Genomic DNA, 14,439 nt, shown 5'->3' with positions numbered 1-14,439 from the left:
GAGTAAACAATCCAAAAAATTATGTCACTGTGTTATTTTAAGTGAACTTTTTGAGATAACATTATCTCACACAGTAATGGTAAACAATTATTTAGGTATTGAAGATTTTATACGCAACATTACATCCAAGCCCGGATAAAGTTTATATTCTGTGTTAGAAACATTAGGTATTTGATTACTCAACATCTTATCTGAAACGGTGGGTTTTCACGGTCACTCTCAATTGCTTTTAGGCCACTCACTGATAAATCTCAATAGTATATCTCAGTCCAACACTTCTCTCACTTTCCAAGATAATATAAACAAAGTTATAATTTAACCCTCCGGCTGCTATAATCACTGTTCCTCTCTTTTCAGGGTCAAGATCAACGATGGCTATTCCAGTGATATTAGTGCCCACTGGATAGGTTAAATCCACTGTTTCTCTTCGCTTAAAAAACAGGAGGCCATGTTTTTTCACTTGTTTATATGTCATGCGGGCCCCGAACTGCGTACCTTCGTATAGATCAGTGGTTCTTAACCGGTGGTCCGCGGACCACTGGTGGTCCCTGGAGGCTTACCAAGTGGTCCGCGAAGCTTAGCTTCGTGACGTTGCTATACGTTATCTAACTTAATTTTTATCGACTTATAATTGCGAGCGGGGGTTTTCGCATATACCATTCATGAAAATGTATGTTTGGGCTACATTTTACGTAATTTTGGTTTTGAGTCTTAAAAAATAATTAAAATTTCGCGCTCGCTTCGCTCGCGTATTCAGAAACTGTATGGCCTTATTTTGGCATTTGTCAACAAACAAAAAGTTAAGTACATTTGGGCTACATTTTACGTAATATTTGGTTTAAGTCCGATAAAATTTCGCGCTCGCTTCTCTCGCGTATTCAGAAACTATATTATGGCCCTTATTTTTGCAGTTGTCAACAAACAAAACATTAAGTACGTTTGGGCTAAATTTTACGTAATTTTTGTTTTAAGTCCGATAAAAATTTCGCACTCGCTTCGCTCGCGTATTCAGAAACTATATGCCCTTATTTTTGCATTTGTCAACAAATAAAAAGTTAAGCACGTTTGAGCTACATTTTACGTAATATTGGGTTTAAGTAGGATAAAAATTTCGCGCTCGCTTCGCTCGCGCATTTGGAAACTGCGTAGGCAAGTTTTTTTTATTTGCCTTTGATCACCTACACAACTGCCGACATGCGTTTAGCTTTAAGTAGAACTGACCCAAAAATTTAGATTTAATAAAGAAATGAGTACTAATTTTGGTAAATCGATGAGGTGGTCCCCGGCAAGGCATCTTTAGTCAAAGTGGTCCCTCATGTCAAAAAGGTTAAGAACCACTGGTATAGATCAAAGCACAAAATCACGGGAGTAAGTAATAAGAAGGTCAGAAAGTAGAAATGAGGTTTCATTATTTAGTTAAATGAGTGAGTGAACACGTTAAATTGTGTCAATGTCGTTGATAAAACTGTTTGTTGAGATTTAAAAGTGCGTTCTGTGTTTGTGATCGTTTTAATAGTTATTTGTTAAGGGGAAGTGGGTTATGGAAATTTTTCAGAAGATCGTACAATACCACGAAACTACATATTTTGACGGTTGAGAGCTTGGTGTAGTAAGGCCATAAAGTTATGACTGCTTGGCCAGTTGGCCTAGGCCCAACGTGGCCCTTGGCCCGCCTCTTTGGGGAGTGATAAAACGCAATAGAGCAGGAAAGTTTACTTTAAAGTTTTTATTTATTTTTTTACAGGCTTAACTTTTTTGTAAGTACTTAATACGTAGGTAAATAATAGTAACTAAACTAGGTGCCTAATTGAATTTGAAGCCAATATTATATTTGCAGGGAAGTTAGTCATTTATTGCTGTTAATTTACTTAGATAGAGTACCTAGATAACGTGGGTACCTAAAGGATTACTTCTTTCGAGATCACCAAATTACCTACCTTTTTCTAGGATAAATTGCCCCTACATTACCTGTAATGTTGTATTATCTAGATAGGTACTTAAAAGTGAAACTGAAACAGCTACTTACCTTATTATATGCTTTGCCATATTAAGTGACTTCCCCTTAAGCAATAAATAAACGCAATAATTTATAATAATGTGTTATTTAAATCAAAACAAAACGTAATAGGGTCATTTCGCCTGTTGGCGACCATTTAGTGCAGTTGGCAAGTTTGACGGCGATAATAAAAATGCTCCAGCACTCATTTCCATGTCAAATTTGTGTAATGTATTCCTTATATACTCTATTTTAAGATTAACTTTCAGTTGTATTAGAAATATCTTACGTTTTCTATTTAAATCGATAAACCTCAGAATTAGGCGTTTTACCCAGTTTGCGTCCACAAAATCCAATTCGCGTCCACCCATGGTCCAGTTCGCGTCCAGCGGCTTTGAAAAGGAATATAGGGGTGAAATTGTTAAGAATTAATAAAGAAAGATTGTATTTGAACAATTTCTTTATTTAACAATACACTTAATTATTAAAAATCAACATTATCATCATTTAAAATTCACTTTAAAAAATAAAAATAATTCTTCTCAACATTGGTTTAAGTAACTTAAAATTAGGCAATTAATTTTGCAACTTGAAGAATAAACAGTAATCAGTTCTGTTAATTTTACTCTAAAATCACAGGGAATGCTTAAGATCCGCCTTGATTATACTAAGTTTTTGGCCTATTTAGCCTATGCTATATATTAGCCTATGCTGTCCCACTGCTGGGCAAAGGCCTCCCCCATAGCCTTCCATTTTTCTCTGTCCATCGCTATTTGTGGCCAGTCCGAGAGGAAGCTGTCCAAGTCTTCTCTCCAGCGTTTTCTTAGTCTCCCTCTCGGTCACCTTCCATCCTCAGGGATCCAGTGTGTGGTGATGTTGGCCCACTTGTCCGGGTGCATTCGACTTCAACTTTGCAGACTTATTGCCCACATCGACTATGCCCGGATCTTGGACCGGATAATGGTGTTGCGTATCCGGTCACTAAGCCGTATGCTGAGCAGGCTACGCTCCATGCTCCTTTGGCATACTTTTAGCCTGGACTTTTGAGATTCGGTCAAAGACCAAGTCTGAGCGCCGTAGGTTAGGATGGGCAGAATACACATGTCGACTAGTTTCCGCTTCAGACATAAAGGGAGTTCTCCCTTCATGGACCAGTAGCTCTTCCAGGCGTTTTCGATCCGTAGATCGAACTCCTTTCATATTAAATTAACAAACAACTAAAAGAATTGTTGAGTCCATAAATTATCAGACAAGGTAACATATTCTTTGCATATTTTTTATCGATTTATTCTTCTCTCGAATAACATTTAACGCTTTATTTAAATCTTCTTCTGTGTATGTTGTCTTTTCCTTCTTTTTTCCTGTATCGGAAGAACTTATTTTAAATGAAATTACTTATATCAGTTGATAATTTAATTATAACCACGTATATATCTTAATAAAAAAATTTACTGTTTAATATATTAATATTAAACAGTATGTTTTAATTATTTTTTATAAGCAAGTATTTAACGAAAACAGTGGACGCAATTTGGTTTATTATTATAGAGGATAGTTTTAGTTCGCGTCCATTGTGGACGCAAAGTGGAAGTTTCGTAAAATTCGATGTAGTAATTCGCGTCCACCTTATTTTACTCGTTAAATATAAAAAACATTACCAAATTCATAGTAAACATTATACTTTTATTCATCATTAAACTGTAGAAATAGCTATCTATCCTAAAATTCACATAAAACAATATAAAACTTACCATCAAACACGCCGCTGCACACTAATTTTTATCTAAAATTCTGCGTGTTTTCGCTTTCTTGTTGAAGAGCCTAGACTAATTATTTTTTCTAAAAGGATTGGTTGGACGTACAGAACGTTTGTCTATCTGTGCGTGCCTCTTATACATTAACGTATTAGCGGTAATGACTTTTCGTTTGATTAGTGTGTTAATTGACTTGTTTTCGAGGATTTTTAAAAGGAGATCGGCAAAATGGACGCGAACTGGGCTATGGACGCGAACAGGCGAAATGACCCTAGTTGTATGTACGTAATTATACATTTATCTACTTACTATCTATCTACCAACTAATAAACACGAGGTTAAGAACATACGTGCGAAATAGCAAGTTTGTTTTGATAGCCGATTATGAAATATTCACTTCATAGGTATACCTAGTCTACTCTAGTATAGGTATGCCGCTCAGTACTAGTGTTTTACAAGGAGCGGCTGCCTATCTGGGGCCCGATTCTCCTAAGTTAATAATGTCAAAATCTAATAGAAATCGAATCGCAATATGATCGCAATAGCAGTTTTAACCATATCGGGCATTCTGCTACTAATAAAAGACCAATCGTATTCGATTGACATTTGATTGGTGCGCGATTGGTCTGCTATTTTGGTGATTTTGGTCCATACGGTAGTTTGCTGCACAATCATTTTGCAATCGTAAATCATTTGCAGTCAAAATGATTCATTATTGAATGACAGAAAAGGATAAAAACGTTCATTTCAAAGAAAAAATAGCGGAATGCCACATACGCTTCAATCGTAATCGAGTCGGGATTGGATCTCAGTCGAATCGAGTCGAACGTGGATCGTGTGTCGCTTAAGTAAAATTAGGAGAATCGGGCCCCTGATCTCCTCAACCCAGTTACCAGGGGCCCGATTCTCCTAATTTTACTTAAGCGCCATTCGATTGACGTTCGACTCGATTCGACTGAAATCCAATCCCGACTCGATTACGATTGAAGCGTATGTGGCATTCCGCTATTTTTTCTTTGAAATAAACGTTTTTATCCTTTTCTGTCATTCAATAATGAATCATTTTGTCTGCAAATGATTTACGATTGCAAAATGATTGTACAGCAAACTACCGTATAGACCAAAATCATCAAAATAGCAGACCAATCGCACACCAACCAAATGACAATCGAATACGATTGGTCTTTTATTAGTAGCAGAATGCCCGATATGGTTAAAACTGCTATTACGATCATATTGCGATTCGATTTCTATTCGATTTTGACATTATTAACTTAGGAGAATCGGGGCCCAGGTCCCCTATGGTAAGATTGTTGTCAGACTTTCTAGCTTCTGATTACCCGTAACGACTGCCAAAGATATGTATAAAACTCATGTTTAAATTAAGATGTTTAAATTATCATGACTTCCGAATAACACGGAAAATTCTACTGAGTACCTAGGTAGGCAAAGAATTTTGATTTAGTTCATTTTTGGGGCTGCGGGAACGCTCGAAAGAGTTACCGCGGCCTTGGTACATAAAGGCCTTTAGAAGGAACATGGTGGGTTTTAGTCAGTAAGAGTTTGACACTCCCTCACGCTGCTCCCACAGAGGGAGGGGGTCATGATTTTCCACCAAAAAAATGTAGAACATTTACCTAGGTTTTTCAGATGCAGCAGAACATACAATGATATTTAAAAGTAGTTAAATAAATATTTTAGCTGAATATTTACCTACCTATATATATTTTACATGAAGCGACTACCGTGTGACGTCCATCACCCAGGTACGGAGAAATTCCTGGCATTAATAGTTCAACTGTTCAACGCACTTTTAAAATATTTTTACTAGATTTCCCAGAATTCTTAAAAGGTTGTAATAGCGAGATAGGTACGAACACATTTCCAAAAAGTTGTTGAAATGTAAAAACCAATTGTGAGAGCACAGAATGATACTGGGAAGTATCAGTTTTAAAAATTAAAGAGTAGAAGTTCTTTAATAATTATATTTTCTAGCCAGGATTGGCTGCAGTAAGTATTGCTTTAGCCAGATACTTCATAATCCATACTTATATTTTTACAAGCTTTTATTTTTATACTAATAAATAAAGAGGAAACATGAATGTGGAAGGATGGAGAGGCAGAGGTAAAGATGGATTGATTGCCTGAAACAGGACATGAAGCAGGAGGGAGTGGATGTAAATAACGTCTGATAGAGAGGAATGGAAGAAAAAGACATGTTGCGCCGACCCCAAATGACTTGGGAACAGGGCAGGAAGATGATGATGATGAAGTAAAGAGGAAACATTTTTTGTTTGAAAATACTGAACCGATTTGAATTTGAAAAATTATTTCACTGTTGGAAAGCTACACACTTTCTATAGTAACATAGGCCGTACCTACTGTATTTCGGTACGGACAGTAGATACTTTCCACGGGATGCGAGTTAAACTGCCAGTAAACGCCTCATACATTCAAGATTATTGTCGATATCATAGACAAAAGCACTCTTAAATAATCCTTTTATTAACTTTTATACACATAACACAATAAACTGTTATTCATACACTTCAAAAAACTGCAGTTAAAAAACAATAATCGCATGAATAAATAATCGAATAAAATCCAGCACCGACTCGATATAATTGCAGAATCGATTTAAACTCGAGTGCTGACTTTAATCGAGAAGGGATTGGCAACAAATCATGAAGATAAACAGTTAACCGTAGTCGGAACGGCTTAATAAATTGTGTTGAACTTTTATATCGATGAGAATCAAGTCAGGAGTGAAATGTTCATTTAGGGCGTTCTCATATAGTAGGAATGAATTTCTGAATTCCCATTTCTTAATGAAGAAACTGGATTCTGGATAATGGCCTCACACTTGCGTTTTATATTTCATTCATAATCATAAATCTGTACGTTTGAGTTGACTCATAGAAAATGTACCTTTAGAAACACAATTTTACACGAGCGTTTCGATTTTTTTCACATTCAGAGCGCACACCAGTACCTATTACCTGTTTTTAAAGATTAGCTCTTTTGCTTTTTAATAAAATATCTGATTTCAGAAAGCCATTCCGGCTGTATGAAGCCGCCCTTAAAATACGGGGGTAGGTATTTATCGGATATTAAAACTAAAACTCAATTAAATCTTATATTCGTTCGGTAGTCCGAAAACAGTGGGTTTTAAAAGATACCGGTAATTAAAGAGATGATGTCGTGTTTAATTCTTCAATCAAGCAAATTACTTCATTTCAAGCCAGCAACAAAAAAGATTTAAATGCAATCAAAGACAAGCATTTAATAGTCCCTAGATACACATCGATTAAAAAAGTAAACACTCAAGCGATGGAAGGAAGTACGCAAAAAAGGCCAAGAGGGAGTCGGTCATCACACACTGAGGGTTCCGTAGCTTTAATTTTCTTAGCTTTTTTCAATTACTTCCATCGTAAACGGCCTTTAAGCTATACTTACATCATCATTAGTATCACCTTTGAAGAGAAAATAAACTCCTATTGTGAGTTTGATTCAATTAAATAATCATCTGCATTTGATAACGACTCAGAACTTGATATTAAAGTAAATGGCTTTTTTTAAATGGAGTCCATTAAAAAAATAACAAAGTTTATGATACTTTTCGTAATTGACGAAATTATTTTGTGCATTTTAATCCTCTGATTTTTAATTACCTTGCGTTGTTGATCACTTACTATGATAATATACTCAATAAAACTCAATTTACCTTTACGATTCAAAGCACTACCAACCACCTTCAAGCTCCTTTAGTTACCCTTTACTTACGGACCCCAAAAAATGCCTTTTTCCCGCTTGAACAAACCTTAAGGGGGTTGTGTTTCTTCAGAACAGTTAAGGTAAAGCAGTTTCCTTATATCAACTCTTATCTCCTGAATAAAGGTACACGAATTGTGTAAGCTTTATCCTTGGCTTGCTTCACGTGAAATTTATTGTTTTTTTCGGCTCTAGTTTATAGTGAAAGCTGTGATTTGCAGAGGTTGTATATGTTTATGAGTCTGGCTTCTTTTCTGTGCCTACTGGGTATTTAGTTTATTTGAGTAGAACTTGGTTAGGTACAAAAAGTTACGGAATGAACCATTTTAACTGTAAGCAAAACTACTTACTACCAACTACTCGTCTTGTGCCAAACGAATTCGCGTTGTTAAAAACTTTAACATTTTCATTACATAGGTATGGCAGCTGTTCCCGAGAGAACTACTTAACGCATCCGGATAAAAAGGCTATGTCCTTTCTGAGGTTATGAACTATCTGTATCAATTTTATTTAAATCAGTTCAGTAGTTTAGGCCTGAAAGCCGGTCAGATAGACAGACAGACAGAAAAATAACTTTCGTAAATAAGGAAAGTTCCTAAGAATAAAGAAAGACTCTTTTCAAGGTCTGATCAAACATCAAAATTGCATTTCAACTCCATACATTAACAGGACATTCCGATCCACGCACGACCACTGCGTTCCGTTCACACATGGGTTCATAAATTAAATGTATCTCACCATGAAGGTTTATGAGCTAGAATAGTTTATTGCTTCCCGCGATTAACACTGCTATGACATAATACTGGTTAAAGCGGTCCTATAGTGCACTAGTTTGTTTTATGTGATTTCACCCGCGTACTGGGGTTATAGGTAATAGGTTTATCTCTTCCAATTTCCTTGTTGTACTTATATTCTATGTCTGGAGTGCCTGATATTATTTAAAAACCGGCCAAGTGCGAGTCGGACTCGCGCACGAAGATTTCCGTACCAGAGAAAAAATGAACAAAAAAAATCACGTTTTTTGTATGGGAGCCACCAAAATATTTATTTAATTCTAGTTTCCAGTATTTGTGGTTATGTATAACGGCAACAGAAATACATCATCTATGAAATTTCAGCTCTCTGACCATCACGGTTCATGAGATACAGCCTGGAGACAGACGGACGGACGGACAGAGGAGCGAAAACAATAGGGTCCCGTTTTACCCTTTGGGTCTTCTTCTCTTCTCTGTCGATTCGCTCTGGGCAGAGCGGTTGTGGTTACGTTGAGGCGTCCACATTAGAGGCGGACACAGCTTTTTTCACGATCTCCCGCCATATCTCTCTGTCAGCAGACTCTCTGATGCAGTCTGACACGCAGCTACCCTTTGGGTACGGAACCCTAAAACCACAACAAAACAAAAACAATTTGTTGTTTTAATCCAAAATAACCACACGATGTAACTGTATGTGACACATATCAGGGAATTAGTATGGAATTATAATGAACTGTATTAGTTACCTACTATAATTTGGTGTTACCGAAATAATAACAAATTAAATAAGATATTATTTTTATCCGGCTCTACAAAATAAAACTTAATGGTTATTAAAAAAACAATCAATGAAAGTCCATGCCACAAACAAAATTTAAATGGTATCCAACATTTCAAATAAGGAACACAACAACACATTTCGATTCTATTTAAATAAAGAACACGCGCCAAATAGAACTGTCAATATCCAAAATGAGTCCCGTATCACTTAAAATTGTAATCGAACCTTTGTACACAACCCCTTCCGATTGGAAGAAAGCGTTTGAAATCCATCTATTATCTGAAACTAAGTAGTTCGTAACAAAATTACTGGTGATCAACAGTGCCTGACTAAATAGAAACTTAGAGCGTTTGACTATCTGGAAACGCTGTTGTTACATGTTTTCATATGCCAAAGGTACCACTGGTCATACTCATTCGTATGTATGTGTATGTAACTTACTAATTTACTATGTAATGGTCATCTTATAAGGATCGTAGCGTCATGAAATACATAGTTTGGATGAAAATACAATAATATGGTAGGCATTGTCGAACTAATCTGTTGATGGAACCGAAATATAGCTGTGTTTAGTCTTCTTATAAAAGTCTTGTAGTGATTTTTAGGTTCTATCATAAAAGCTAGTCTAAAAATCTATGAATTTGTTTGTGTTGCCTCATCCCCCATTCATAAATTGGCAGACTTTTTCGTAAATCCGCGTATCTTTGGTCGACGTTTTCGCAGAGAGTTTATTTATTCTCTTGGCAATTCCAATTAGTAAAATGCTCTAGGACGAGAATAGATCGACTTGATTTGAATTCCAATCGAGTAATATAGACTTGCTTGAGTTGAACTTTACTATGAGCTTAAAGCTTGCTTTGTTAGCGATTTGATCAGTTTAATGTTGCGGTTACATTGTAAAGTGCAAGTAACGTTACATAGTGCAAGTAACGTTACATGTTTCGTGTTGTTACTGTAACTTTTAATGGTATTAGATTCTACCTGCAGTTTCTTCAGCGGTCCGAGAGAACTACTTTCCACACCCGAAAAAAGTTACCTAGTTATGTCTTTTTTCAAGCTCTATACTATAATCATCGGCAGGGATATTGAGCCCCGACCTTCACCGGCGCAGAAGCGATTTATTGGTTTATTGCCTTATGTGTACGGTGCGCAAAGCGATCCCCACTCTTCCGCCGAGAGCTCAATATCCGTGCCGATAACTATACCTATACCTACTCTAATATAGATACTACTATACCTACTATATACTATACTATACTATGCTAAGCATCTGTGTAAACAAGGGGAAACAGCTAGTTTATCATAAATATATAGGGCGATTTGTAATTAGTGGACGATTCTAGCACACGTGATTAAGTGTCATGACTACAGACAATTTTCTCTCTCATCAAAAAAATGATTTAAACACAATAGCAAAACAAACAAGCATGTTGAAGTTCAAAGTTTGAAACAACTATTAAGTTATAATATCTCCGAAAAACGTAAGCTAAAAAAAAACTTTTAAGTTAAACGGTTTTATCTTATGTGTACTGAAAACTAGAAAATAAAAAAATAGTTACTTACCTGTCAACCTACGTAGGTGGTCCCGGTCATATTAAACTAAAATAAAAACGTGGGGCCCATTAACTATTGCTGTAGTACTTTCTTCTAGAGGTATAATAGGTGTGGATTGCATCGACTTACTATAATCGTAACTGGAGATTTTGACAATCAATAATCAGCCGTAGCGGCTTCACCAGCGAACGCCGAGCTCATGATCTACCAAAGTATAACGATATGCTTTGCCATAGGTAGGATTTCACAGGGGCCCCACGTTTTTATTTTAGTTTAATATGACCGGGACCACCTACGTAGGTTGACAGGTAAGTAACTATTTTTTTATTTTCTAGTTTTCAGTACACATAAGATAAAACCGTTTAACTTAAAAGTTTTTACCGATTTTTATTTTCTAGTTTTAGTATTTAATGAAAATGCCTACCGAATATTCCTCATTCTATCTAATTCATTTAGTGCATCATTATGACACGGTCTCTTACCTGAAAATTTATTACAATCCAATTCCTCAATACATAGCCCTTCCAGATACTTTTTTTTGTAACAACCCCAAAAATCATCACATGACCTCTCCTGCTGTGGGTCAGCAGCGGTGAGGGAGTGCCAGACTCTTGACTAAAAATCGTTTTGTTCCGTCGTAGGCCTTTTATGTACCAGGGCCGCGGTAACTCTTTCGAACAATCTTGCAGCCCAGGCAGGCCTTGGCCCTGTTGGGCCCCGCTGGAGTTACTGACAGTTTTCTACTTGTGAAGCCCTTTCATTTGATACCCATATTGGTGGGATTGATAAAAAATTGTTATCAGCCATTTGGTAGCGGCGGCCATCTTAGATTTCAATTTTGCATAGTAAATTGTATTCTACTTGTTGAGACCTTTCATTTGATACCCATGTTGATGGGATTTATAAAACCTAAGTTATCCGCCATTTTGTAGAGGCCGCCATCTTGGATTTTAATTTTATATAGTACATTGTATTCTACTGGTTGAGAACTTTCATTTGATACCCATATTGATGGGATTGATAAAACCTACGTTGTCCGCCATTTTGTAGCGGCCGCCATCTTGGATTTCAATTTTTTATAGTATATTGTATTCTGCTTGTTGAGCCCTTTCATTTGATACCCATATTGATGGGATTGATAAAATCTACGTTATCCGCCATTTTGTGCCGGCGGCCATATTGGATTTACAATGTTATTGATATTACTATATTGTATTGTCATCGGAATTAAAGGTGTATACAAAATTTCAGATTAATCGGTTGACAGGAAGAGGGTGAAATTTGAATTACTAAATTTGACCCAAGAAAGAATAAATAATAAATAAAACAAACGGGGTGAGCTAAATAAAACCGTTTAATAAAAAGGGAAAACTTTCTAAGAATGGAAGTTGAAAAAATACTGCTTACATTATTTTACAGTAAGAGTGACTTTATTCACCTAAACCTTCAACGCACTATGATCGATTATTTCCCCAGCGATTCTCTTCACAACTCTACGGTTTCTGCATTAAAAAAAAAACAATTGAAACTGATTCGAATATCGAACACCATTCGAATTTTCACAATATCGAGCGAGAACTGGAACGATCTCTCGAGACTTCTCGATTTAAAATCGGGAAAGCTCGATTACGATCGAGTCATGACGGATGGTATAAAAAGTAGTTAATAAAGTATGGGAGAGGATTCGAAATATTTGGTAAGGTGTAAATATGATGCTGAATATTTTTTTTGGCGGGATTTGTAGCCTTTTCCGAACGATGTTGGGGTAGGATTCCACCCTAAGCGGATGCAGCTGAGTACCAGTGCTGTACAAGGAGCGACTGCCTATATAAGCTCCTCAACCCAGTTACGAGAGCAACCCAATACCGCTTGGTAAGACTGGTTTTCAGACTAACTGGCTTCTGAGTACCCGTCGTAACGACTGATAACGATGTTCAATAACAGCGATATTTCTATATACATTAATTTGATTTTATAAATAGCAAATAAAATATATATTTTGCGTGTTCACTAAAAAGCGGTTTTTAATTAAGAGCTTAGTGCGTTCAATAAACCCTTATAACAACTGCGATATTTTTTTGGAAAATACCTCTTCCTAAAAAGAAAACGAGAAATTCCTTTCCCATTCAAATAATATAACATTATTAAACGTCATGTTACTCCACCTTGGTTTCCCTCCATGTTCTCATATCTGATTCGACTGCGAACACAGAACTAACTTTGTATATTTGACAGATGTTACCAAACTATTGCCACTCACACAGATGCATAAATAGTGTAAGTGTAGAAGCGTGCTTGTGTGAGTGTGGATGATTGCACCCTGTCTTTAGGTTGCTTTTCCACTGTGCTAAGAAAATGTAGTAGATTATAGGCGATTTTAATAACGTATCCATCCATCGTTTTTGGATTAGAGATTGAGAATAAGTTGTAATTCATAACCGATCCGCTGATTTAAGAGGCATTGAATTTTGAAATGAGCTTCATATGAATGACTTACATGTATGTTTTTAAATCACTAATCGAGAAAACATGGATGGATCGGTTATTGAAATCCGCAGTAAGCATTATTATTACATTTTCAAAGCGTATCTCCGGTGGAAAAGCTGCCTTATGGTCAAATGTTCAGTGAGTCAAGTTGTTCGTGTTTTATTATTTTTGATAAAGTCAATGACTGGAAAGTTATGATGAAGGTATTTTAGAGACCAAGTGTTGTTATTTGAGAACCTGAAATTTTAGAGTTGGTAGGTACGGTAAAAAAAATAAATAAATTTTAATTAAGGAAAAAAGGAATGTAAGTTTAATGTAGCATATATCTGTTTTGGAATGATAATGCGTGTAAATATTTATTATGGGTAAAAATAATAAATTTTAATTATAGTAATTGAAAACGAAAATTATATACATATGTACAATTCTATCAGCTTTCTTTGTTACATTAAAATCAATTAATTTTTAATTACGCTCACATTTATGGCCATAATTTAAAGTCTTTGATTTACGAAATTATTTTAACAGAAAATATAATATACAAAATAATGCTGTTCCAGTATTATAATGTAATGCTACGTAAATAAAAATGAGTAAATAACATCAAATTAATGAAAACATGAAAGTTTGTGACTTTCACGCAATAACTATTGAACACATTTTGATAAAACTTTTAATTAATATAACATAGCCTAAAATATAACTTAAGACTTTTGATTAACTTCTCAGGTTTCAAACCTATACCTACTTAATATGCAGGCTATTCAATTTTGACCTTTAGTTCACCATAATAAGGTTGTTATACATAACCTGAAACCAAACATTTCAAAACAAAATCATTCGAACAACTTCACTAACCCCCAAAAACAATATCCCGAACAAAATATGACTCAATACGCCATATTTGATACCAATATACTACAACAACGGATCCATAAGACCATCACAACATTTTTCATAGTTACGACCCACATATATCTTTAGTAAAGGAAAATATCATGGAGTAAGAAAAGATCAGGAGATGCCATAATACGTCCAAGGCCGATTTCGGCTACGGTGGCTGTTCTCATGTAAGGAGATGGCTAAACTGCGCAGGACATATTATAGTGCACAAGCATTTGCGCAGACACAAGCGCACTCACATTTCCTTCACTCTCATAGCCCGATGGGACGGCAATCTGACCCTACCGGAGAGAGATCAGGCGCAGGGCCGACATTAACGTGCTTTCCGATGCACGGGTGAATCAATGACCAACTTCCAGACTACGGGCTGCTTTGTGAAAGTTTCCAAAACCTACTAAGCGCAGTCGTAGCAGTCGCGCTTGCGACCACTAGCCTTAC

Source organism: Helicoverpa armigera, chromosome 24 (genome assembly GCF_030705265.1).
Source record: "Helicoverpa armigera isolate CAAS_96S chromosome 24, ASM3070526v1, whole genome shotgun sequence".
NCBI lineage: Eukaryota > Metazoa > Arthropoda > Insecta > Lepidoptera > Noctuidae > Helicoverpa > Helicoverpa armigera.
Note: the sequence above shows the minus strand (reverse complement) of the source record.